Genomic DNA, 20,033 nt, shown 5'->3' with positions numbered 1-20,033 from the left:
TTTAAAAAAAACATGCTCTACTTGAAATTATCAATACCGAGTACAAATATGTAAAGCATGTTATCTAGTCAGAAAATACTACATGTCCGGTAATCTTGAACATCTGAACGGCATTTATTCATATAGCAGTCTCTTTTTTAGCATTACATAAAATCATATTATGCATATGAATCCCCACAGGGCTCCCGTCACAAAACTTTTAACTAACGTTTAACGTTAGTAATTTCGATGGGTTTTTAAAGAAAACGATAAAAAAAAGGGTTATGCATTTCAGAACGGAGAAATGAAGCCAATATGATAAATTCCTAATAAAAGAGAAACGGTTGTATGCATTCGTTTATATTTTTGTCAATTTATTTCGATTACTGATGCGTTGGAAGGGTGTCTACCAAAATGTCACAAAAATGGCATCTTCATTTTTTCTCTAAAATACTAAAAACAATTTGTTACAAATCTTTAGAAATAAGTGAAAACTGTATAATTGTTAAGAAAATTTAAGCGATAACCGGAAATTCTCAAACCGAAGGAACATTTCAATATAAATAGGATAAAGATTAATGTACAAATTATCAAAATAAATTGGTCACATGGTGGTCTACCAAAATGTCACAGCATCGCTAATTTGACGTTTTTGACGTTCACATTACATGTAACCTTTTTTTTGCGTTTATGGCGTTTTTGAAACGTATTTATTTTGTTATAAAACATCTAAAACTTAAATTCAGAATATATACTTTTTCTTTCAAATGCTTTTTCTTTCATGTCATTTTTTGTTAAGCTAATGAAACAGAAACTCAACAACAAAAAATTTATACATGTATAATATACAAAATTAATATCTTCAGTGGAGAACATTATTATCGTCTCAAATACAACTAACATCATACATAATGGATATTCGTATCAATTAAAGTATTGAATAAGAAAGTTGAACGTTGTGTATACATGTACGAATACGGACACACGGACACCTATCGATCAAATACGGAGATATTGTATACGTACAGCTAATTGGGTACACTTAATTACAAATACATTTTGTAAATGGTAATAATTAATATTTCCAAACATAGGTTGAAATTTTTCCGTTTTATGAGTAATATTTTAAAAGTATATATGTATCAAATAAAAATCATCGATACTTTATGTTGCCTTACATAGATATTTACGAAGAAACTTTTGGACATTAAATCAACATGTTGGATATTTAGGTCAAATATTCCCCACAACATGTCTGATATTTAAGTTGACTTGTTATATAATTATACTGACTTGTCAGATGTTAGGTCGACTTGTCAGATATTGTAGCCGATATAGTAGATAATTGTGTCACCATACTAAACAATGCGACTTAAACACAACAACAAAAAACAAAAAAAACAAAAAAAATGCAACACAAACTCTTTAACGCCATGTACTTAATAGTAGAACAAATATACTACTAGAAATAAACTGTATAGTGTCAAAATATATAAATAAGGAGATGTGGTGTGGTTGCCAATGAGACATCTATCCACTAGTAAGACTTAGAGTTCTAATGACGAAGACAAATACAATTATAGGTCACCATACGATCTTCAACAATGAAAAAAGTCATATGTTATAGTCAGCTATAAAAGTCTTGATATTAATATAAGAAAATTTTAAATAAAGATTGATGAATATTGTCATTTTCCGACTTGTAGGTATCATGACAGTCATATCCAAAATTCAAAAACTGAGAGCTGAGAATAGAAGAGAACAAAAACGCAAATGGAAACAAAAGAGTAAAAATGACCAAACAAAAGCATTATCAAAGTCTTCTTCTGCAATCCGAAAAAGGAGACAGAGGGAAAAGGATAGAAATAACAAAAGAGAAGATATAGAGAAAAGAGTAGCAACAACAAAAAGAAAGCACAAAAGTAGAACTAAAAGAAAAGATCAAATATCAGCAAAAGAAATAATTGAACAGACCTTAAGGAATCGAAAGACAAACAGACAGCGTATATGGAGGGAAAAACAAAAACAAAAACAAAAACAGCCGCAATCGCCGGTACCATTGAATTTGACCAAGGCTGAAGACAAAAACGATCCATTTAAAAACAAAATGAGCCGAAGTCGCGCTGTAAGAAAATTAAAAAGAGCCTTACCTATAACGCCAAGTAAAAGAGTAGCTACAGTAAAAGCATGCCTTTCAACAAATAAATCGCCAACAGCAATTACACTGCAACGCATTGGACTAGTTCCTTCACCCGAAGAAATAAAAGAATCAAAACTTAATGCTTCAGTGGTTGAAGATATTAAAACTTTCTTAAGTAATGAAAAATTAAAACGCAACGACCAATCACGTGCATCGGTAGAAGTATTAGCTGCATCGGTGTCTGGACCTGCAGTTGGAAATTGCAGAGCTAAGGTTGATTTAGCCAAAAAACTCGGAGTACCTGTTAGACGTATTACTAAAGGATTTCGTGTACGGTCAAGGGTTCTTACTTCAGAAAAGTCTTCTTACGAGTATATCAAAAGAAAAACGAGGTCGGATAAATTGTCTGAAGAAGTACGGAAAATGATATACGATTTTTGGTGTTCCCCTGAAAATTCTCGACAGACGGGCAATAAAACAGATGTTAAACGGGTTCGTATTGGGGTAAAGACATACTGCAGTCATGCAATTCAAATTTTAGAGAAAACACAAAGTGAAGTATTTTTATCTTTTCAGCAGACTCGCCCTGAAATCAAAATTTCACAAAGAACATTTGAGAAATGCAAACCATACTTCATAAGAGCCGCCAGACCCAAAGATAGAACAACATGCTGTTGCAGGTATCACCTTGAAAACAAATATTTATTTCAATCTTTCAGTTCACATCGGAAGCAACTAATCAAAGATAATGTTATTGATGAAAAAAATTCGAGTTGTTTGGAACATTAGCTGAATTATGCGCCGCAACATTATGCCCGATTACAGAAGGGACTTTACATCTTAAAGAGTGCTTAGAAAGAAACTGTTCAGCTTGCGGTGTACACTTACTAAAATTCAGTGAATCAGAACTGTGCATCTCTGATGATTGTACAAATCTACAGTGGAAGAAGTTTGAATACATCGACATAAAATCAAAAACCGGTATTAAAAAAAAACTTACATTGGTAGATAAATCTACAAAACCAGGTCAAATGGTGGAACACTTGAAAACCGTATTAGAGACATTTCCTGGTCACAGTTTTAGGGCAAAATGGCAAACAGATCAATTGAAGAAACTCGTTGAAAACTTGCCTGAAAAGGAATGCGTTACAGTGCATGATTTTTCCGAAAATTACAGATGCACAGAGAGAGTTGAAATACAATCTAGCTACTTTCAGCGAACGGAAGTATCTATTCACGTTACTTTAATTTACCGTCACGCAGTTTTAGAGATCGATGGCACATCGAGCACACCAGATGACCCAACTATAATCTGTGAACATTTTTATGTTATATCACCAGATGAGAAACACGACCAGTATTTTACTCGTCATGTTCAAAATCTTGTATCTGAATATTTAAACGAAATAAATTATCGTGTTGATACGATGCACGAGTTTTGTGACGGATGTTCAAGTCAATATAAAAGTCGACATTGCATCGGTACCCTAGCAGAATCTACAGCCGAATTTGGATATAAAAAAATAATTAGGAACTATTTTGAAAGTTGTCATGGAAAGGGGCCACAGGATGCCGCTGGTGGACTTTTGAAAAATCAAGCAGATATTGCCGTTATACGCGGACAATTTCAGATACGTTCGGCTGTAGAACTGTTTCAATTCGCGCAGTCACGATTAACAACACCACGGCCATATGCTTGCAAACGACGAATTTTTAAATATGTAGAAGAAATTCCTAGAAATAGAAAATCGTTTAAACCAATAAAGGGGATACGGACCATACATCGCGTAGAAACAAAAAATCTACAAACGGTACTAGTTCGAACCGTGTCGTGCTTTTGCGACGGGTGCCTTGAGGGTGAACATTGTTTGTTTAATGATCAAGTTGGCATTTCATTGGAAGTCAATGTAGAGGCAGAGGATTCTCATTCAGAGGACGACACATTAGAAGATGACAGTTATGAGACAGTCGCTGATATGATAAATACCGGTCACATTTTTGCAGTTTTATGTGATGATGAGGAAAATGATTTCTTCCTCCTTAAAGCTACATCGGGGAGTCATATGTTAACAGGAGAAGAGTCTGATGAGTGGGGGTCGACTTTCCCTGAAGGAACATCCGTAATTAATGGACATTATTTCATGAAGAAAAAACATCACGTTTTACAGTACAGTCTTTTGAAAAATCAAAAAGCAATTGTCCCAAGCGCGCTTCGGTGTTGTATGTATGCCAAGACAGTATTTTGAAAAGAAATACGCTCGTTTTAACCGAAGAAGAGAATAATAATATTTTGGAATGTGTTAATTTATGTGAACTGATTCATTGATTTTCACTTGAAATTCATATTGTGTCACGGCTTCATAATGTGTCACGGCACAGGATGAGAGCACTACATAGAACTTTCCCAATATTGATTCAATATTGTCCAAAGCAATAATATCTATTACATTGAAGAATTTTTTTATTATTATTCTATTTCTCAAATTTATATTAAAAGAAGTGATTTAGAAATGTATGACGCGTAATTTATCTTTTTTCTCGCGTTAGATAAATCTTGCATTATACAATGAGTATTTTGTTTGTGATATTTTAGAGAAATGCAAAATTAAGAAGTTTTACTCGGGAGAAAATCACATGACACTAAAGTACATCTTTACTTATCACTAAAATTGTATTCCAAGGAACAGAAAATCATTTCGTTGAGAAATAAAGAATGCGCCAAATAAAAACAATTAAATAAGATACCATCAACGACAAAAACAGGTAAATGAGAAAAAAAAATTACAGCAAAACAAATCCAGAACAAATTAAAACAAAATATAAAATTGAGAATGGGAATGGGGAATGTGTCAAAGATACAACAACCCGACAAAATTAAAGAGCAGACAACAGCCGAAGGCCACCAATGCAGCGAGAAATTCCTGCACCCGGAGGCGAGCCTTTTACAACCATCCCATTCCCCAAAAAATCAAACTTGGCAATCAAATATTGTCATCATAGAATTTTGACATTAAAATTTACATTAAAATCTTACAATCATTGAAAAAGTTGATTTGTTGACCTAAAAAAATTATACCAGGCCTCCCTACAGCCATATTTAAAGTTAAAAACAAAACGAACAAGTATTAAAAAAATCTAAAAATTATAAGGCGTTTCTCCTCTTCATTACGATTTTCATAAAAAAAACAAACTTATTTTTTCAACCGGTAAACATTATTTTAAAACAAATTGTGCATGAATGCATACGCGTGGACTTGAATGTAGCGTATATCCCACATTTCCGTTCTTTCACAGAACACCATACGTATTCCTTATATTTCCATTTGTCTAGAGGCCACCTGGCATACACCCATATCTCCTTTTATTAACAGAAAACCAAGTGTTTAACGAATATACTGGACGTCAATATTACAAAACGTCAATATAACATGATTTTGACGTTAACATACGACGTTACCAAAAGTGATGTACCAACATCGAGCGTAACGTCATAAATGAATTATGTGATCGCATAAATGAGTTATGCGATTGCATTAAAACTCCATTGTGACACTATTCCCGTGCCATATAGTTAAAAGAACTTGTATTAATACCAATTAATACGTCACGTGCTATTATTTACACGGAAATGTTTGGAACACGTGGCGTTCATAATAAATGATAAGTTGAACGCATCATGTTCGAAATCAGAACGCTTTTACAATAACAACGAAATCATTCGCACTTACGTATTTACATTGGTTAAAAAATAAGAAAATATGATCATTTTCATGTATTCTCACAAAGTTCCTCCTAATTTCTTTGAAACGAATTATGACATAACAGCAGGTTACAAACGAATTGTTCTGTGTTCAAACACAATGTTCTACTTCCATTTATACTTTAGTGTGTCCTGTCAAAGGAGGAATTTGTTGATTAAATATTTAAAAATTAAAGTTTAAGTTCGTAAACATTTCTATGTTGTGATGTTACACTATTGTTTTAGGTAGGGTGAAGGTTGGCGCCTATTTTAAAAAACGTTTGCACCTGTCCTAAGTCAGGAATCTGACGTTCAGTGGTTGTCGTTTGTTGATGTGGTTCATAGGACTTAGTGTTTCTCGTTTTTTATATAGATTAGACCGTTGGTTTTCCTGTTTGAATGGTTTTACACTTGTCATTTTTGGGGCCTTTTATAGCTTGCAGTTGGATGTGAGCCAAGGCTCCGTGTTGAAGGCCGTACTTTGACGACCTATAATGGTTTACTTTTACAAATTGTGACTTGGATGTAGAGTTGTCTCATTGGCACTCATACCAAATCTTCTTATATCTATTTAATTAAGTTTTGTTGATAAATTTCTTCAGTGTCTCTCTTATTTTATTTCCAAAATTACCATTAGCTATGGGTTTTTGATTATAGTACACACATATTTAAGAAATTTTATAGAAAAGTGTGGTCAAGTAATACTTACTTTGAATTAACACATGTGAGTGAAGAATTTGTTCTTAAAGAGTTGGAACATTTAAATCCAAGTAAAAGTACTGGTTTAGATGGTATTCCTTCGAGGTACCTAAGAAATGGTGCATGTATTTAAAAAAAAACCTGTATCATATTTAGTTAATCTGCCTAAACATGGACAGACATTTGTCGGGGGAAACTATTGTCAGTATTATTTTACAAAAAGTGAATGCAAGACTAAAGTACCTATATAGACATGGTAGATGTCTATCAGAAAACTCTAGAAAAACTTTATATATTGCTTTCGTGCAATGTCATTTTGATTATGCATGTTCAGCGGGGTATTCCTGTTTGTGTAAAAAGTTTAAAAATAAGTTACATATATTTCAAAATAAATCTGTTAGATTTATTAAAGATATGGGAAATAGAACTTCTGTAAATTTTAATGTACTAAATAGCATTGGTTTCTGGAATGTAGAAAATAGAGTCAAACAACTAAGACTCAACCATGTACAGAAAATATTTTATAACAAAAGCCCTTACTACATGCAAGGCAATTTTACGAAGATCAAAGATTGTTATAATTATTTAACAAGATCTAGTGAATACAATTTTTGTATACCACCTATAAAAGGGCAACATACTTTAACATTTTATCATAATGCTATAAAGGTTTGGAACATGTTGTCAAATGAATTAAAGAGCAACAAAAATCTTGAATCTTATAAATATGGACAGGAGTTTTGAGTAAAAAAAAAGAGGCAGAATGAGCAACTTGGCAAAAAAAAAAAAAAAAAAAAGGCAGGATGACAATTTATGTAAAAAAAGTCAGGATAAACTAAAAATAAAAGGCAGGACCGAATAAAAGTGAAAAATAAACAGGCAGGACAGAGATTACAACTAAAAAAAATGCAGGACAACAATTTTCATCCTAGCCACCCCCCCCCCCCCCCCCCCTTCCCCCCCCCCCCTTTTCCCCATAAAAATCAAACGGTAGCTCCCTAATGTTTTATGATGATACTTGATCAAATAAATCTATCTATCTATAAATCTATCTTCAATGCATAAAGAGCGCGCTCAAAAGACAAACTTCCGGTACATTAATAAGTCACGTGCTATTATTTTCGCGGACATGTTTGGAACACATGGCGTTCAGGGAAAATGATTAGTTGGAACGCATCATGTTCGAGACCAGAACGCTTTTACAATAGCAACGATTTCATTAGCATTTACGTATTTACATTGGTTAAAAAATATCCCCAAAGAACTTAAATCGTTTAGAAAAAAGATATATATTACAAAGCGATCTTTTCCACGCTTATAAATACACTCTTGTGACATGTTTCAAAGTTCATTTTACCCAACTATAATTTGCTTATGTGGATACAGCTACAATACATTTATCGTCAAATTATTATATGAACCATCCTTATTCATCGTCTGTTTTCTCTAAAGTTATGGAAATATTATTTCACTCCCCATTACAGTATTAGAACACTAAAGTGTTCAAGTTCAGAACACTGTTCTTGAACATGTGCGTTAAAAGACTGAACACAATGTGTTATATTTTTAACGCTGGTGTTCAGTGTGGAACAATTTCAACACTAATTACCATTTTTATCTTTGTTTTCCTTCACAGGGGATATGGGCTCATATCCGCTGTTTAGGTAACAAATCGAAATTCAGGATTAACCAGAATATTTAACTCCAGTATAATATACCCACGTGAATATACCTATATATACAAACGGTACATGTTTATACGACTGTCATACAATTGAGAGGTTTAGCTACATAAAACCAGGTTTAATCCATCATTTTCTACATAAGGAAATGCCTGTACCAAGTCAGGAATATATGACAGTTGTTTTCCATTCGTTTGATGTGTTTGAGTTTTTGATTTTGCCATTTGATTGGGGACTTTCCGTTTTGAATTTTTCTTGGAATTCGGTATTTTTGTTATTTTACTTTTTATAGGTATGATCTGGTATATTTTTTCAGAGACAATTGACCGCGAGTCGGACTATCTGAATGTCTGATTTAAGGACTGTCGACCAACGGGCTTACACATCTTATTTAGATGTGAACCACATAGGATCATTCATATTATCACTGGTGTCAACGTGGTGATCGTAACTGCAATTACGATCATCCCAATATGGCGGACACAAATTCAAGTAAACTTTATAAGGCCGATTTCTCCACTTTAACAGCTTATTTTCAGATTTATATTATGTCAAGAAACATTTTTATAAGCATTGCCATTGAAATCGGCCTTATAAAATTTACCTGAATTTGTATACACCATATTGGGATGATCGTAATTGCAGTTACGATCATCACGTTGACATCAGTGATATTATTAGATATAAAGATCAGAACACAGTTTTACAGACATCTTAACAGATGATGAACATTTCTGACCCATTGACATATAAATTCCTACTCATTGATGAGGACCCTCATGGGGGTGTCCAAGTAATCACATAATCACAAATTTTCTTTGCCAATATAATAACATAATCATTAATTTTTTTTTAAACAAGATAATCATGCGGCAAATAATCAAAAATACAGTCCTAGATTATCAAATAATCAAATAATCATGAAATATTTGGTCTGGTAATCCCAAAACCCCATAAAACGGCCAAGTAATCACATAATCAAAAACCCCATGAGGAGGTTCATTGATATATTACCTCCGTGAAATTAATTTGCACCCCATTGATATATTTGACATTCTAAAAAGAGGCTTATATGTTCAATCCTTCTCTTGTAAACGTTTATTTGTTCCGCCTTACAGAAATGATGTTTTGTCAATGAAACAGCATCCCACCAACCTGGCAAAACAAAAACATCTAGAGGTCAACATATAGTCTTAAACAATACATGAGTGTGTACAAAGTACAGGCATGTCTAACTCTATATTGCCGAGAGTCTAAAATTAAGCTGTAAAGATATTCAACAGTCCGAATTAATTAAACCTGATAATTATGGTTCTCATTTGGAAAATGAACAGAATTAAAAGAGACAGTTATTTATGAAACACATGCTTTTATTTCCGAAAACAATATCATTATTTTAAGGTAGCTCTTTATAAGGCAATAATTTAATTTGGGATGTAACGCGTCTTCTGATTGGCTGACGTTGTTTTGTTTATCAGCTCATAGACATAATTTTGTCATGTGACCGTGACGTCGACAACGTTTTTCATGGTTTACTCCGGTTTAAAATGGAATTTAGAATTAAATTATAAGAAATGACTGTAATATTTTTTTCTGTCTATTCGAAATAACATAAAAAATGTGGTGCACACTTTAAAATAACCCGCTACGCGAGTTATTCAGTGTGCACCATATTTTTGATGTTATTTCTTCATAGACAGAAAAAATATTACAGTCATTCCTTAAATATATGTAAATCTGAAATTGTCGCCGGTAACATTGCAGGGATAATTGGCGGGTGACGTCGAAACTGTCAGCCAGCGACGTCGTACATTTTCGCGCTGACGTTGAGGTTACCAAAAAAAAAAAAGGGGGGGGGGGACGCAACTTTTAGGATAAAACGCGGTTTATCTTCGAATTCAGCACTGTGACATATTTTTTTTATTTGCTATTTGGAGAAAGCATGACAAAAGGCAATTACTGTAGAAAAATGAGAAAATTGACATTATAAGAACCTCTCGATTTTCACATTTTGAGGTAAAAAAATATCCCACTTTGAGCATCTTATCCGTAATTTTAAGCCTGGCTTGAATAATTAACAAGTCATTCTTGTATGAACTTATTTCCCCCTTATTTTCAGTTATCACAGCTTCAGATTGAATCATATCTTATCAATTTATGAAGAAGAATATCTACATGTATATACTCCAAAAAATTAATAATTTTGATGAAATTTTTTTCAAAGTAAATACATATCCATTTATTCAAAATGTTATTTAAGGAATGACTGTAACATTTTTTCTGTCTATTCGAAATAACCTCAAAAATGTGGTGCACACTTTTAAATAACCCGATACGCGGGTTTTTCAGTGTACACCACATGTTTGAGGTTATTTCGAATAGACAGAAAAGAATTACATTCATTCCTTATAATTTAATTCTAAATTCTAAATTCCATTTTTAAGGAGTTAAAATCATGAAAAAACGTTGATGACGTCACAGTCACATGACAAAATTATGTCTATGAGCTGATAGACAAAACACTTTCAGCCAATCAGAAAACGTGTTACATCCAAAATTAAATGATTTAGAAATAAACATTGTTATCAAATACACTATCCAAACTTTTAAATGTTTTTAAATAATTTTGTATTGAAAATAATTTTGATCTGAAAAAAAAATTCAAAGCTTCAGCCTTCACTCCCAAAATAATTTTAGTTTTGTAAACATATGTAACGGTAACCATTCTCATTTTTTTTAGGTAAATAGTCATAGCTTTGATTCATAATTTGATTACATGTCAAGTAATACCCCATGATATTGTTTGAACTTCAAGGAACGACACAAGAAGACTATATACTGTGAATTTAAAAAAAAAAGTCATTTTTCACTGTCGTGAAAATTGGTATTCTATAACTTTTTCTATGGTTTCAACTTTCAAGAAGCATAAGTTATCAGAATAAATTAGCTGTAGCACCCTTTCAGCATATTTTGTAATATATGACTCCGGGAGGGAGCACTTCCTGTATGGAAGGTGATTAAGGAATAGGTCACATTATCCAGCTTGAAAATATGTGAATAGGTGGGGAAACTATCAGAAATATATGATACGGTCAATAAAGTTCCCATTACTTGTTATATGAAAAGCCCTGTTATTTTTTCACAGCCGAAAGTCTTTCCGTAAGTAAACATTACATAAGGAATCTGAGCCTCAGACCTAAGCTCCGAGCAAAGGTGATATTTTCTGGATTATGCCGGAATGTTATTCTCGTCCGCTCTTGGACTTATAGAAAATTTTTTTTTAACCTACACAATATATATGAAAAGATATATATTTTTAAAATATAAATTATATGAAAAGGGTGGGGTAACAGAACCCCAACGACATACCCTATCAATTAAGTATTGATGTCCCCACCCCCGAACATATGACAAGTGCTGTTGGAGTTATATATTTTTTTTAAATTCAAATGTTTATTGCCATATAAACTTTAAACAACAAATTTGTGACAAATACAAAAAAGTTTACAATATAACTGTAATTCAAATATATATATACACAATCATTTAATAACAGTAAATAGTTCCAGAGTCCCCTGTCCTCATTCCTAATGACTTTTTAGTGTAGGACCCTAATTTATTTACTTGTGATGGTGTTGATGGATTGAGCATAAACATCACCCTTTTTTCATCAGAAAATCTTTAGGGAGCTACCATTTGATTTTTATGGGGGGAGGCTAGGATGAAATTTGAAAAAAAGGCAGGACAGGAGTTTTGAGTTAGAAAAAAGGCAGGACAAAATTTTTCATCCTAGCCCCCCCCCCCCCCCCCCCCTTAAAAATCAAATGGTAGCTCCCTTGAAAATAAAAGTTTATTTCCAAATTATCAAAAAGTTGTTTTTCGGTTCCCTATTTAATTCACAATTTAATTTATTATACTTCATGTCAAAATGCCAGATTTTGATTGGTTAATACGAGGGAGACAATTTACTCTATCCTATGGTAAATACTCTATTACCCTTCACGGAGACGATTGATCAAGTGTGCGCTTTATTAAATACGGATGGCTGTTATGTACAAGACGTCATAGTTTATTACTTTGAATTTGAAATTTAATAGACAGTAATAACAGAACATTCAGTATAATAAATTAAATAACACATATCTGAGAGATATCGCCTCAGTTGACAATGTTTTCTCGGGGTAACAATCTGCTCTATCACCATCTCAGCTATGTGTTATTTATATAATGTTACATTTAAGGCATAGTCTCTGCTCTGGGCCTCTCTAGGAATATTAAAATGTCTTCCTTTTTCCATATTTAAATTATGGTCACTAATTCTTAGAATTGTTATCAATTTTCTATATGTAAAGTTTGGTGTTCTTAAATAGTCTTCAAAAAATAAATTTGGTTTAAGGTTCTTATATAGATAAAGTTTACTTTTTTCATCAATTTTTTGCAACTTATTATGAATCAAATTTTAAAAGTAGTTTTTAGAACTTGTTTTTATATACCCTTTAAATGAATTATTTATTTTTAGATCTGAAGACTCTAAACTATTATCTTGTTTGATTTGTGTAATATCTAAATTAAGTTAACATAGAATATTTTTTAAATTGGTAAACCAGGCGTATACTCCTTCCGTGTCTAAATTTTTCCCAGGGGACTACTTCCTATATACAAGGGGATAGGATGTGCCGCTGGAAAAAGTCATATTTTGCATCTTGAAAATGGTGGGGAAAACTATCAGAAATATATGATAAGGTCAATAAAGTTCCCAATGTTTGTTATATGAAGAGCTCTGTATTTTTTTCTGAGCTCCGATCAAAGGCGATATTTTCTGGATTATGCCGGAATGTGATTCTCGGAAATATGGGAAAAGGTTACATTTTACCTACGCAATATATGAAAAGGGTGGAGTAACAGAATCCCAGCGGCATCCCTATCAATTAAGTATCTTGAAGTTAATTGGAATATCTGCAGATTTTTTTTTTTTGTATTTCAGAAAACCCGATCGATGCTTGGGGTCAAAGGTCAGACAAAAATGAAAACTATTGTCTCATTTTATTTCTACCATAGGGTACCTTTAAATAGTATATATGCTTTATGAGGGGCCTGATGGGGGGGGTCTCATCACGATTCACGAGTTGATTTTTTTGTCAATCACGATTCATGGAAAATAAATTTCAATGATCACGGATCACGAAAATATAAAAAAAAAATAAATCTGTAGAAAAACGGATCACGATAGTGAAAATGCGCCGATCACAAAGAACGAAAATAACCCATCAGGCCCCTCCTTTATGTGTATATTTCTAAGAAATAACAAGATAAAACCCTTCAGAAGCCCCATTTCAAATCCATCCCTGTGACGTCAGGGGAACGACCTTTTTGCACAACGCTTAGCGTGACGTCACTTTGGATACAAGAAGAAAGCGCTTCACAGGACAATATCACACACCCAAGGTATCTTTAAAGTAAGTTTTGTAAGACTGCTCGCTATATTCAATTCAAATACAAACCAAATGCTTACCAATTGTTTGATTTGTGTAATATCTAAATTAAGTTCACAAAGAATATTTTTTAAATTGGTAAACCAGGCGTATACTCCTTCTGTGTGTAATTTTTCCCAGGGGACTACTTCCTATATACAAGTAGCTGCGGAACCGTAGCTCTTAGGTCCTTATGTTATTTTTTGACTATTTGCGGACGGTCCGGAGTTCGGTATTTTTGTTATTTTACTTTTTATAGGTATGATCTGGTATATTTTTTCAGAGACAATTGACCGCGAATCGGACTATCGGAATGTCTGATTTAAGGACTGTCGACCAACGGGCTTACACATCTTATTTAGATGTGAACCACATAGGATCATTCATATTATCACTGGTGTCAACGTGGTGATCGTAACTGCAATTACGATCATCCCAATATGGCGGACACAAATTCAAGTAAATTTTATAAGGCCGATTTCTACACTTTAACAGCTTATTTTCAGATTTATATTATGTCAAGAAACATTTTTATAAGCATTGCCATTGAAATCGGCCTTATAAAATTTACCTGAATTTGTGTACACCATATTGAGATGATCGTAATTGCAGTTACGATCATCACGTTGACACCAGTGATATTATTAGATATAAAGATCAAAACACAGTTTTACAGTCATCTTAACAGATGATGAACATTTCTGACCCATTGACATATAAATTCCTACTCATTGACGAGGCCTCTCATGGGGGTGTCCAAGTATTCACATAATCACAAATTTTTTTTGCCAATTTAATAACATAATCATTAATTTTTTTTTAAACAAGATAATCATGCAAATAATCAAAAATACAGTCCTAGATTATCAAATAATCAAATAATCATGAAATATTTGGTCTGGTAATCCCAAAACCCCAAAAAACGGCCAAGTAATCACATAATCAAAAACCCCATGAGGAGGCTCATTGATATATTACCTCCGTGAAATTAATTTGCACCCCATTGATATATTTGACATTCTAAAAAGAGGCTTATATGTTCACTCCTTCTCTTGTAAACGTTTATTTGTTCCGCCTTACAGAAATGATGTTTTGTCAATTAAACAGCATCCCACCAACTAAAACAAAAACATATAGAGGTCAACATATAGTCTTAAACAATACATGAGTGTGAACAAAGTACAGGCATGTCTAACTCTATATTGCCGAGAGTCTAAAATTAAGCTGTAAAGATATGCAACAGTCCGCAATAACTAAACCTGATAATTATGGTTCTCATTTGGAAAATGAACAGAATTAAAAGAGACAGTTATTTATGAAACACATGCTTTTATTTCCGAAAACAATATCATTATTTTAAGGTAGCTCTTTATAAGGCAATAATTTAATTTGGGATGTAACGCGTCTTCTGATTGGCTGACGTTGTTTTGTTTATCAGCTCATAGACATAATTTTGTCATGTGACCGTGACGTCGACAACGTTTTTCATGGTTTACTCCGGTTTAAAATGGAATTTAGAATTAAATTATAAGAAATGACTGTAATATTTTTTTCTGTCTATTCGAAATAACATAAAAAATGTGGTGCACACTTTAAAATAACCCGCTACGCGAGTTATTCAGTGTGCACCATATTTTTGATGTTATTTCTTCATAGACAGAAAAAATATTACAGTCATTCCTTAAATATATGTAAATCTGAAATTGTCGCCGGTAACATTGCAGGGATAATTGGCGGGTGACGTCGAAACTGTCAGCCAGCGACGTCGTACATTTTCGCGCTGACGTTGAGGTTACCAAAAAAAAAGGGGGGGACGCAACTTTTAGGATAAAACGCGGTTTATCTTCGAATTCAGCACTGTGACATATTTTTTTTATTTGCTATTTGGAGAAAGCATGACAAAAGGCAATTACTGTAGAAAAATGAGAAAATTGACATTATAAGAACCTCTCGATTTTCACATTTTGAGGTAAAAAAATATCCCACTTTGAGCATCTTATCCGTAATTTTAAGCCTGGCTTGAATAATTAACAAGTTATTCTTGTATGAACTTATTTCCCCCTTATTTTCAGTTATCACAGCTTCAGATTGAATCATATCTTATCAATTTATGAAGAAGACTATCTACATGTATATACTCCAAAAAATTAATAATTTTGATGAAATTTTTTACAAAGTAAATACATATCCATTTATTCAAAATGTTATTTAAGGAATGACTGTAACATTTTTTCTGTCTATTCGAAATAACCTCAAAAATGTGGTGCACACTTTTAAATAACCCGATACGCGGGTTTTTCAGTGTGCACCACATGTTTGAGGTTATTTCGAATAGACAGAAAAGAATTACATTCATTCCTTATAATTTAATTCTAAATTCTAAATTCCATTTTTAAGGAGTTAAAATCATGAAAAAACGTTGATGACGTCACAGTCACATGACAAAATTATGTCTATGAGCTGATAGACAAAACACTTTCAGCCAATCAGAAAACGTGTTACATCCAAAATTAAATGATTAGAAATAAACATTGTTATCAAATACACTATCCAAACCTCAAAAGCTTCAGCCTTCACTCCCAAAATAATTTTAGTTTTGTAAGCATATGTAACGGTAACCATTCTCATTTTTTTAGGTAAATAGTCATAGCTTTGATTCATAATTTGATTACATGTCAAGTAATACCCCATGATATTGTTTGAATTTCAAGGAACGACACAAGAAGACTATATACTGTGAATTTTAAAAAAAAAGTCATTTTTCACTGTCGTGAAAATTGGTATTCTATAACTTTTTCTATGGTTTCAACTTTGCTCTGCGAAACAAGATTGTTAAGTTCAAGAAGCATAAGTTATCAGAATAAATTAGCTGTAGCACCCTTTCAGCATATTTTGTAATATATGACTCCGGGAAGGAGCACTTCCTGTATGGAAGGTGATTAAGGAATAGGTCACATTATCCAGCTTGAAAATATGTGAATAGGTGGGGAAACTATCAGAAATATATGATACGGTCAATAAAGTTCCCATTACTTGTTATATGAAAAGCCCTGTTATTTTTTCACAGCCGAAAGTCTTTCCGTAAGTAAACATTACATAAGGAATCTGAGCCTCAGACCTAAGCTCCGAGCAAAGGTGATATTTTCTGGATTATGCCGGAATGTTATTCTCGTCCGCTCTTGGACTTATAGAAAATTTTTTTTTAACCTACACCATATATATGAAAAGATATACATTTTTAAAATATAAATTATATGAAAAGGGTGGGGTAACAGAACCCCAACGACATACCCTTTCAATTAAGTATTGATGTCCCCACCCCCGAACATATGACAAGTGCTGTTGGAGTTATATATTTTTTTAAATTCAAATGTTTATTGCCATATAAACTTTAAACAACAAATTTGTGACAAATACAAAAAAGTTTACAATATAACTATAATTCAAATATATATATACACAATCATTTAATAACAGGACAGGAGTTTTGAGTTAGAAAAAAGGCAGGACAACATTTTTCATCCTAGGATGTTACTAACGACGAGCGCCTTGGAAACGGTCGCTTTGAGGGGTTTTCAGGACTACAGAGTGGTTTGTTCATTTTTCACATAAAAAGGACAGAATTATACATGATATATTAAAGCATAACATTAAAAAAAAGAAAATATAAATATTGACTTGTACGACGGTATCTGGTGCGTTCGCTCCAAAAACACATTCTCACCCTACACGTTCGCCCCTTGGATCCGTTCGCACCCTATTTTCATTTAAATACTGGTTGAATATATCAAAAGATGTCTTTTAGATGTATTAGTAAATATATGAAAATATTTTGCCAATGACGCAATGTTTAACCGTAAACAAAGGATAGCGATGTAAACAACTGCATGTCACCTTTCGGCTTTCAAAAACAAGTAAAACCAATATAGTATGCTATAGTATAAAGGCATCGGGGTTCATCTGCACGCTATAAATAATAAAAAAATAAAAAATAATAAATAAGCTTTATTTAGAGTCGGCAAAGTATACAAACAGAGTCAACATAAGCTCTAATGAGCTTTTAACCGTTTTATCCGTTTGGCGTTTTATAACATTTTGTTACTGTCATAAATCTCTTTTTTACTTGAAATATCTTCATTTCCAAGTATTGGTAGGATCTTATTCCGGAGTATGTGAAATATTTTCCCACTGCAAAATTTTGATAATATATATAGTTACGTATTTTTTATTTGCCAAAAATTTTTGAACATAACAATTCCGGAGTATGGGAAATATTTTAACACTGCAAAATTTTGATAATAGTTAAGTATTTTTTATTTTCCAAATTTTTTTTTAGACTTTACAATTTTCAAACAAAGACTAAATACTTGACAGTCACACATAACATTTTTATTTAAGGATTTGTATACTTTATCAAATAATGGGCACGAAAATATCTAACAAATTTTCTGGTATCATGATTCTATGAAATTTGGAACTCTAGTACTATAACATGAGACCTCGGGGCCAATGTTTTCTATTTATAATATTTTCCTTTTACTTATTTTGCTATTTGTTAATTTTCTATTTTCTGTTGTATCTATCAATAATATGCCAACAGAGTTCGCATTAAAAAAAAGAAAGAGGAAATATCAGCGTAAAAACTAAAATAATTGATTAAAAATGAGTTATTATAATAGACTTACGGAACTCGAGCAACACATTTTTTGTTTTACGCAGAAAAAAAACCGGACATTTCAATAATTTGTAGTTTTCAACCTTTGATCATGTAGATGAAAATTGGTCAATAGCAACCGGGACCTTACTAGTATTCCGGCCTTATATATCGGTATATGCTATTATCCCTCAATACCACATGCTTTGCGGCGCAAAATATTTGGCTTGACCAAGTCGGGATTTTGCCTAGGACACACATCCGCAGTCTACCGGGCAGTTCCAAACACTACCAGTTAAAGACATTATATATACACAAAATCTATACTACTTACTAGGTTCAGGAAAAGTAGGGATTGTAATTTTAAAACTCCGCCCAGTACACAGGGACGCTATAATAGTCGTTGATATTGGCAAACTTTAACTTCTGTCTTACTTTTTGACATGCGTTTTTTTCAAAAGGGAAGCCAATAAGGATAGTTCTTGATTTAAAAAAATTAAAGTGGAGTGTGTCATTGCGGCAAGAAATATGCATGACATGATGTGTGAACACTGGTTTGACCCACCTGCTAGCTGCAAAGAAACGTAATTATCGGCCTATGATGATAATATGGAGATGCAATTTTTTTTAATATTGACTTTTAAATTTGAACTTTTGTGGATAGTTGTCTCATTGGCAATCATACCACATCTCCTTACTTTTTCATATCGTAGGGTATAGAAATATGACTTCCCTAATCTGACAGATAATCCCTTGCTATGACAGGGTGTTCATACAGCTGGATGTATAAATACCTTCGGAAGGGGGGGGGGGGGGGGGGGGGGGGGGGGGGGGGGTAGAGGGGGCACTTCAATACTTAATTGATAGGGGGTGCCGCTGTGGCCCACCTTTTTCAAAAATTTATATTTCAAAAATGTATACCCTTTTCATATATCGCGTAGGTAAAAATGTAACCTTTTCCCTATAATGCTTGGGTTTCATGTAGTGTAATGTAAGACTAGAATACCAAAGTGTTAAAAGAGAAAATTTGGTTGATAAAATCACACCCGGGAACACCAAGAAAGATGACATACGAAGAAGTTATGGAAACTTTATTGACCTTATCATATATTTTTGATAGTTTTCCCGACCTAATCACATATTTTCAAGCTTGAAAAGGTGACCTATTCCAGTGGCACGTCCCATCACCTTGAATATAGGAAGTGCCCCCTCCCCCACCCCCACCCGAGATAAATACGCAGCCTCGTATGGTAACAAGGAGGAATTTTGTCCATACCAAGCATGCATTGTCCATTCATTTTCTAGCGGCAGTCCATATAATTTTTGTGTTAACAAAAGTGCACAAGCTGAAATGTCTCACCTGCTTTACTAATCATCATTCATGATTGGTTTTATGTTGATATTCCTAAAGATAAAGTTTCACTACAAGTATCAGAAAAAATTAATATTATCAATGACCATGAAAATGATCAGATAAACCAATCCAAGCCAGCCTTACACAGTGGCGGAGCCAGAATTTTTCATGAAAAGGGGGGGGGGGCTGACTGCCTAAGAGAGGCCTGCTCCAGTCATGCTTCAGTGATTCCCTATATAATCAACCAATGGCCCCCCCCCCTAAATCCGCCTCTGTTACAATCACCCTATCAACCAAATATTTTAAACATATATA

This window comes from Mytilus californianus, unplaced genomic scaffold, assembly GCF_021869535.1.
Source record: "Mytilus californianus isolate M0D057914Y unplaced genomic scaffold, xbMytCali1.0.p SCAF_12, whole genome shotgun sequence".
Taxonomy (NCBI): Eukaryota; Metazoa; Mollusca; class Bivalvia; order Mytilida; family Mytilidae; genus Mytilus; species Mytilus californianus.
Note: the sequence above shows the minus strand (reverse complement) of the source record.